The sequence below is a fragment of the Lutra lutra genome, chromosome 16 (genome assembly GCF_902655055.1).
Source record: "Lutra lutra chromosome 16, mLutLut1.2, whole genome shotgun sequence".
In the NCBI taxonomy this organism is placed as follows: domain Eukaryota; kingdom Metazoa; phylum Chordata; class Mammalia; order Carnivora; family Mustelidae; genus Lutra; species Lutra lutra.
The window spans coordinates 35120105-35127663 of record NC_062293.1 but is presented as its reverse complement, the minus strand read 5'-3'; the positions used below and the strand labels follow the sequence as shown (position 1 = coordinate 35127663).

Sequence of the window (7559 nt, the reverse complement as noted above, 5' to 3'; positions counted from 1 at the left end):
GGACGGACCTGTTGTATTGATTCTCACATGTCTGCCCAAGGTGGAACTGCACCACCCTTGTCAGGAGCCAAGCTAAGTAATCTGCTTGGGTTTGCTTTTGGCAGTGTTGTTCCCTGAAAGCTTTCCATACAGCTTTGGAGGATGGAAATGAAGATGGTGGCCTCCCAATCTCCAGCCCTGTAGGAGCTGAGAGCTCGGGCCCCTACTCTTCAGTGCACTCTCAGAGAAAAGCAGTCAATTCCTCCTGTCTTCCTGGTCTCTGGTCGCACTCCGTGCTCACCTGGCCTGTGACCAACCGTTTCTGTCTCTGGCCCATGGCCCCGATTGGACTCTCCAAATCCAGCAGATTCCTGCACCGTGCTCCTGCACCACTCCTCCGGTGTTACAGAACGTGAACTGGATCCTGGCCAAAAAACCCAAGTGGCACTCGGAGACCTTGGAGGATTGGAGATTTATTTCATGCCAGTGGGCCCAGAAGAGAGTAATCTCTCAAGATCTGAGCTCCAAGCACAAACAAAGGCGGTATCTTATACACTTGTACTCTCGTATCTGTGCCACTCTTGTAGCTGTGGCTGGTGGGGCTAGCGGGAAAGCCTGGAATGGCCCTGGGGCCAGGACTGGGATTCCCCTGCTGGATTGGTCAGCCACCTCGGAACACAGATTTTTCTTGTCATTCCCCCTTTGATGCCCCTTTAAATACCTGGTTTAGAGGGCATCATTTTTATTATTTACAGCACAATAGTGAGTGAGGAGCTACTGGAGTCTGACCTTGGCAATATGAGCAGTGATAAACCTGGTAAGAGCATTAAAAGTACAAGGACCAAATGCTACTGTGAGGAGGATCATAGGAGGGGGCCAATGAGGGGGGCAAACCAAGGGAACTGTTGTGAGAGGGAATCTCATGAAGTCGCCTGCTGGAGTGCCTCCCACCAGCAAATTACTCATTCCTGCAATTGGGTTAGAGTTTCTTGGACTACCCTCGACTCATGAGCACAGAAACAAATTTTTCCTGTAAGAAGAGGCAGAGTCCTCCTTGTGCAGCTATGAGTCAGTCAAGTCCACGTCTGTTTTGGAGGACACTGAAGCTGGCGAATCAGGTTAGTGCTGCAGGGTCAGGGCCGTGAGTTGTTGAGTTAGTCCCTGGTACTGAACCTGTGACATTTTCATGCCAATGGCGTTAGGGCAGCTCCTGACATGGCCAACAGGCTTATAAGAAGGGGAAGGGCTATGGGGGTATGTTAGGACAGCTAGGAGGTTTTTGTATAAGTGGAGCATTGCTCCCGGGGAGGACTGAAAGATCGGGTAAGAGACTGACAGGCATGCATGATTGATTGTGGGGGGGTGTTTGCCCCCCATTGCCATGTTGGGTAAGCTAAAGGCAGTGAGGAGGAACAACACACCAGAGAGCAGAAGACCAGGACTGACTGGGGTTGGGAAAACCATAGTGAAATGCCCATAGGAGTAGAGAGCAGAGGGCCAATAAAAGTGGGGCCCATGCCTTAGTTAGAGGGAGCCATTATGGCTAGCCCAACAGCAGATAAAACCTGTGGACAAGTAAGGGCAGTAAAACAGCCTAGGGTCATCCGGTAAACAATAACAATAGCAAGTCTCTGGGGGAAAGTCCAGTCAGAAGGGGGCAACAGTGTAGAGTCCGACCCCTAGGATGAGGAATATCGTGCCAGTGAGAAGTAGGGATGATGGCGGGCAGGTGTCATCAGTCAGTGGGTTCTCATTGGAGGCGAAGCCAGAGCAGGTCTGCCAGGTTTGGCTGGACTTTCCACTGTTGTGGCTTCTCATCCGGGTGATGGGCTTTTTTACTCTGGAGTGGTGGACCCATGGGGTGACAGCCGAGACCTTAAGGGCAGTAGGGTGTTAGAACAACAGAGTGAGGCCCTGTCCACTGTGGTTTGAGGGAGTTCCTTTTCCAATTTTTGACCCAGACTGAGTCTCCTGCCTGAAAATAGTACATCTGGGACCCTAAGGAGATTGAGGCCCTCTCAATGGTACCTTTGTGATTTATTTAGGGTGGCCCCCAGGTCCTGAAGTTGTTTTTTTATTTTTTTTATCCCCAGTTTGATGTAGGTTTCCTGGAAGTATCCCCAGGCACAGGGGAGGCCATCCATACACTGATTTGGAAGGGGAGTAACCTAGCATCCCAGCTGTGCAACGGGCACGGAGGGCCAGGGGTAGCAGATCCAGTCATGGGAGGTTAGTCTCCTGACAAAGCTTTGCTAAGGTTCCCTTGAGGGTGCGATTCATCTGCTTTACTTTCCCTGAGCTTTGGGGCCAGTAGGTGGTGTGGAGCCTCCAGGTAATGTTGAGAAACTTGGTTAAGTCCTGTACAATGTCCGCTACAAATGCGGGCCCATCGTTACTATGGATTGTTAATGGCAGGCCAAACCGGGGCACGAGCTCCCCCAAGACAACTTTGGCTACTTTCCGGCTTTGCTGTGTCCTGTTTGGGAAGGCCTTGACCCATCCAGAGAATAGGCACTTCATTACTAGGAGCCATCTGAACCCCCTGCTTGGCTGGACGTCTGTGAATTTCTTTCTAGATTTTTGAAAGGGGTTACTCCCATCCTCTGGACACCTGGCGGGGGCCGCAGTGCAGGCCGAGCATGACATTTAGCACAGGTTGTGCCTTGCTCCCTGGTTGCTGGGTCCAGGGCTGGCAGCTGGCAGATGTGCAGTGCTTCTGGAGGAGGGCCTCTAATGTGTTTTTTTCCAGGTGGGTGAGCTTGACTAGATGCCCTCCTGTTGTTGGGATGAAAATGCACCTGTCTGGTATTACCCACCATCTCTTTTTAGTCAGGGTGGCCCCCTTAGCCGTGGCCCATTTTTTTCTCTTTAGTGCAACTGGGCGGAGGGACTTCTTCCGGGGCTCGGGGCCATGGTGAGGGAAGGGGCTCTGCAGTGTCCTTACTGGCTGTGGTCTTGGCAGCCTCATCTGCCAAACGATTTGCCTGCGCTATGCAGTTGTCTCCTTTTTGGTGTCCCTTACCGTGCGGGATGGCTGTTTCCTTTGGAAGTCAGACAGCTTCGAGGAGTTTCAGTAACTCTTCTTTGTTTTTGACAGCCTTTTCTGTGGCAGTCAGGAGCCCCTCTCCTTGCAGCTGGCCCCCTGTAGAGGCCCAGTAGCAAAGGTGTACCGAGAGTCACCGGATGTTGACGGGCTTGCCTTCACTGAGGGTGAGGGCTCGGAAGAAGGTGTATAGATCAGACCCTTGTGCTGACCATCCATCTGGTAATGCCTTACCTTCTAGGACTTCAGTCCTAGGACCCGCTTTTTGGGCACCTTCTTGTAGGTAACTGCTGCCGTCTCTGAACGGTGTGAGCTCTGGAATTTTTTATGGCTAGATCCCATAAGTTTGGACGGCTCGTGTAGCCTTTACCGGTTACTTTGGAGCAGTTATGGTCTGGTTCCCCCTCTTCCTTGGGGAGAAAGGTTGCTGGGTTTAATGTCCTTACTGTTTTAAGGGTGACCCAAGGATTTTTTGCAGAGGAGCCCTTGGTATTGTGCTAGTTGAGAGCTGGAAAGGAAGCAGTGCCCCTGTGTGTTCTTGACGGTCGTAACTGCATGAGGGACCTTGATGTTAAGTTCTTGCTCCAGGTTGAGCTTGTCTGCCTCCTTACTGAGTAGGACTGCGGCTTCTGGCGCCCTGAGGCGGTGGCCATCCCGCTGCCATGGAGTCCAGTCTCTTTGACAGATATGTAACTGGCCATTGTCAGGGCCCAACAGTCTGGGTGAGTACCCGGGCACTATTATTTTCATGTACAAGAGATTGCCGGGTTTTTTAATCTTTGGTAGGCCCGGGGCTGGAGCCTGCCTCAGGGCAGCCTCTCTCTCTATGCAGGCGGCTTCTGCTGTTTCAGTCCAGGCAGGGGTTCTCGATTTAGTCCCCCAAGAGATTACAGAGGGGTCTTGCTATGGCGCAAAGAACCCAGGAATCCAGATGCAGGAGAATCCTGTAGCCCCCAGGAATTCTCATAGGCCCCTTTTTGTCTGGGGCTGTGGCAAGGAGATGACTTTTTTCCCCTCTGGCCCTCGTTCTGTTTTCCCTTGGGTAGGGAGGAAACCAAGATAACAGACCTTTGTTGGCGGATTTGTGCCTTCTTCCATGAGACATGGTACCCCGGGTCTGACAGGAGCTGTGGGAGGGCCTTGTGCCTTTCATGCAGTCTTCTTGTGTGTCACTGGCGAGGAGATTGTCCACATACTGGAGGTGGGTGCATGGATTTGGGGCCACCGAGTATAGGGAGACAACTACGCTTGTTGATGGTCCGCAGGTCTTAGACTGGTTGATATCCCCCATCCTGGCTTCTTAACTGGCAGGAGTCGGGTATTTCAGGCCGAATGGCACTCGATTAGGATACCTGCTTCTGTAAGTTTGGCCAGATGTTCCTGAATGCCAATCTTAGCTTTTTGTCTGAGGGGGTATTGCCTTTGCCTCTGGGGTTGGGCTCCCGGGGTCAGTTTAACAGTGATAGGGGCCTGATTCTGGGCTACTCCAGGTGGTTGGGTTGTCTTTAGCCCATACTGTAGGTGAACCTGAACTCTGGCAGGCCATTTGGCTGGGCCTGGGTGCAGAATTCTCTCCATTATTTCTTGGTGTGGTAATTGCTAGTACCAGAGACCCCCGTCTCCTTTTGCCCTGGGTTTAATTGGAGGCTGGTGTGCCCGGTGGGCTCAAAGTGTATCTGAGCCCCAACCTGAAGAGATTATATCTCGGCCCAGGAGGGGGATGGGGCAATCAGGTAGATAGAGGAATTCATATTGGACCTTGTGGCGCCTGAGTTTACACTGGTGAGCCTGGCGGAAGTGCTGTTGTATTGTCTGTGTCCCAGTAGCCCCAAGGATGGTTGCAGTCCTCTTTGCTGAAAAAGAGCCACTGGGGAGGTGACAACAGAGTGCTTGGCTCCAGTAGGAACCATGAAAGTCAGTGGTTGGCCTCCTATTTTTATTCTGATCGTGGGCTCATGGGGGCCAAGAAGAAGACAGCCTAGTCCCCCTCAGTCTGAGTCTATTTCTGCAAGGCCTATAGGTCCCCTTTTGGGGGCTTTTCCTTGTAGCTGCAGAGCTTTTGAGACTTTTCCCAGTTGCAACATACTTATTATTTTTTAATGCCCCTCTTCTTTACAGTAGGGACATTGATCCCCGGCCAAGGGGGTTCTGGGTTCCCTCCTTTAGATGGTTGGAGCCTCTCCACCTTATAGACCTGCCAATAGGGCAACTCTGAAAACTCTTTCCCAGAATGAACAGGTGGGCTCATGTGTTCAGTTGAGGGGGTCGGTGGTGGAGAAAATTTGACAATACATCATGGAACGGCCAGGCTGGACTGTTCTGTCTTTATTGTGCCTCTCGGGTTCTTGCTTCTCTTGTACCAGCATCTGCAGGGCATTTGGCCTGGCCTGGGGCGCATCCTGGCTGCTGGTCCCAGAGAAAGCAGATCCTCTGGGCCTGGGGTGCTGGGGAGACGGAGTGTCTGGAACTGGAGGGGGCCAGGTGTAGATGGCCCTGGGGGTGCATACGGAGGGGCCAGGATCGGTTTATCCTTGGGATCTCCAGCTAAGATCTGTGGGGGCTGGGGCTTCTGTTGGTCTTTTTGGGCTGCTTCGATGAGGCGGTTAAGACCCTAGCCTGTCCCTGCCTATTGCAAGCAAATCGCACCCGGGGGGAGGGTCTGGGCAATTCCTAGCCAGGAGTTAATGTGCAGAAAGTGGTCCGGGTGTCCTGGCTCCCCTGTTACAACTTGTCACACCAGACTAACTGTTGGGACATCCAGTGTCCCTTCTGAAGGCCATCCGACATTAAAGGTGGGCCATTCTAACTCACAGAGTTCTCAATTTGCCAGGATGCATCTTAACTCCATAGTCTTTTGAAAACTCCTTTCTGAAATTTTGATCATACAATCTAGGACTGTAGGTTTACTCTGCCTTGATCCCATAGTGATGCTCCCCTGTGTGGTGGCACAGAGACAGATAAAGGGTGGTTGCCCCTCCAGAGGAGAGAACAATCAGATGCCCGCCTGTCTGCCCTCCCAGAGGAGACTTGGGTGCCTCTTAGCCGTAGCGAGTCTGTATAAACCCTGGACTGGCGCCCCAAAGGGCTCTCCCTAGAACCTATGAGGTCACCACGGAAACAGGTTGGGACCCACTCAGACTCCATAGTCTCAATACAGTGGAGCCACAGAATCGCCAGGTCAAACTGCACATTCATTCATACCGAAGTTATTATAGTTCCTCCCCCCTTGGGAGGCCCTACCTGTGGAATTCCTTTTGGAAATTCCTTTCTGATCCCCCTTTTGGGGGTTTTCTGTGAGACCTTGGAGGTCTCTGGGAGGTGGTCAAGCTCCCGCTTCCACCCTGACAGGTGGGTCTGACTGGTCCTGGGGCCCCAGGCCTGATGGGAATCCGACATCAGAACCAGGTCCTCACCTGCCAAATCTCCTTGAGTCTGGTGGAAACAGCGGAGCTGGGTTGCTCCCAGGCAAGCGGGTGGGAGACTGCCAAAGATTAGGCAGGGTGCGCCTTCTTTGTTATGACCCTTGTTCCCTCACTGCGCTGCTGTTGCCCCCAAACTGGTGGCAACAGTAGGCCAGTGTGGTTGGGTTTCCTGGTCAGGGAACAAATGTTACGGACTGCAGACTGGATCCTGGCAAAAAAAAAAAACCAAGCGGCACTCAGAGACCTTGGAGGATCAGAGATTTATTTTATGCTAGCGGGCCCAGGAGAGCATAATCTCTCAAGGTCTGAGCCTCGAGCACAAACAAAGGGGGTATCTTACACACTTGTACTTCCCTATCTGTGCCACTCTCGCAGCTGTGGCCAATGGGGCTTGGGGAAAGCCTGGTATGGGACTGGGATTCCCCTGCTGGATTAGTCAGCCACCTCAGAACACGGACTTCCCTTATCACCCAGAGAAGGAAGGGGGGGTCTCCCTGGATCTGCCACTTGTGGGGTCCCTGCTTAAAGAGCAGTGGTCTGACTGTGCCTCAGATCACAGTTTAAGGTAACCCCGAGCTGAAAGCCCCCTCCTTGGCTCCGTCTTAGCAGCTGGCTTCCCCACTCTGATACCTGGGAGCTCTGCCACTCAGACACCCCTGGTCTTCCTGAGACCACACTGTCCCCGTGAGGGTTCCACTCCTTCTTAGCCTCTGGAGTGAGGCCCCTCAGTGGAGCCGACTTCTAAAAGTAACAGTTTTGTGCTCTGCTGCTCTACTGCTCGCCAGGAGCCGGCCCTGCCCCCCGCAGTCTATCTTCTCCGCACGTCCTACCTTGCAGAAAGTGGTCGCTTTTCTGTTCCTGGAATTGCTGCTCTTCTCTTCGATCTTCCTTTGAGTTTGTAGGTGTTCAGAATGGTCTGATAACTCTCTAGCTGAACTCCTGGGAGTTCAGTTTAGGTTTCCTACTTCTCCATCATCTTGCTCCTCCCCCGACCCCACAAAAATTTAAAAAAAAAAAAAAAATGTGGCAAGTCTACAGGGAGGTGAGAATAAACAGCTTTGGGCTGTTCATCCTCCGAGATAGGGCAACCCCTCATTCCTTCTGCCTAGAATGCC

The 7559-nt window shown here is 52.5% G+C and overlaps 1 long non-coding RNA gene across 1 annotated transcript; it reads right to left on the bottom strand.

The window, feature by feature from the left end:
* Positions 1–427: 427 nt before the first annotated feature.
* On the bottom strand, positions 428–7320 carry LOC125087510 (uncharacterized). The gene is made up of 3 exons (XR_007123449.1): positions 7275–7320; positions 6436–6652; positions 428–1854 (listed from the first exon to the last, which is right to left on the bottom strand). It is a non-coding gene; the product is annotated as an uncharacterized LOC125087510 (long non-coding RNA).
* Between the last annotated feature and the right edge of the window lie 239 nt (positions 7321–7559).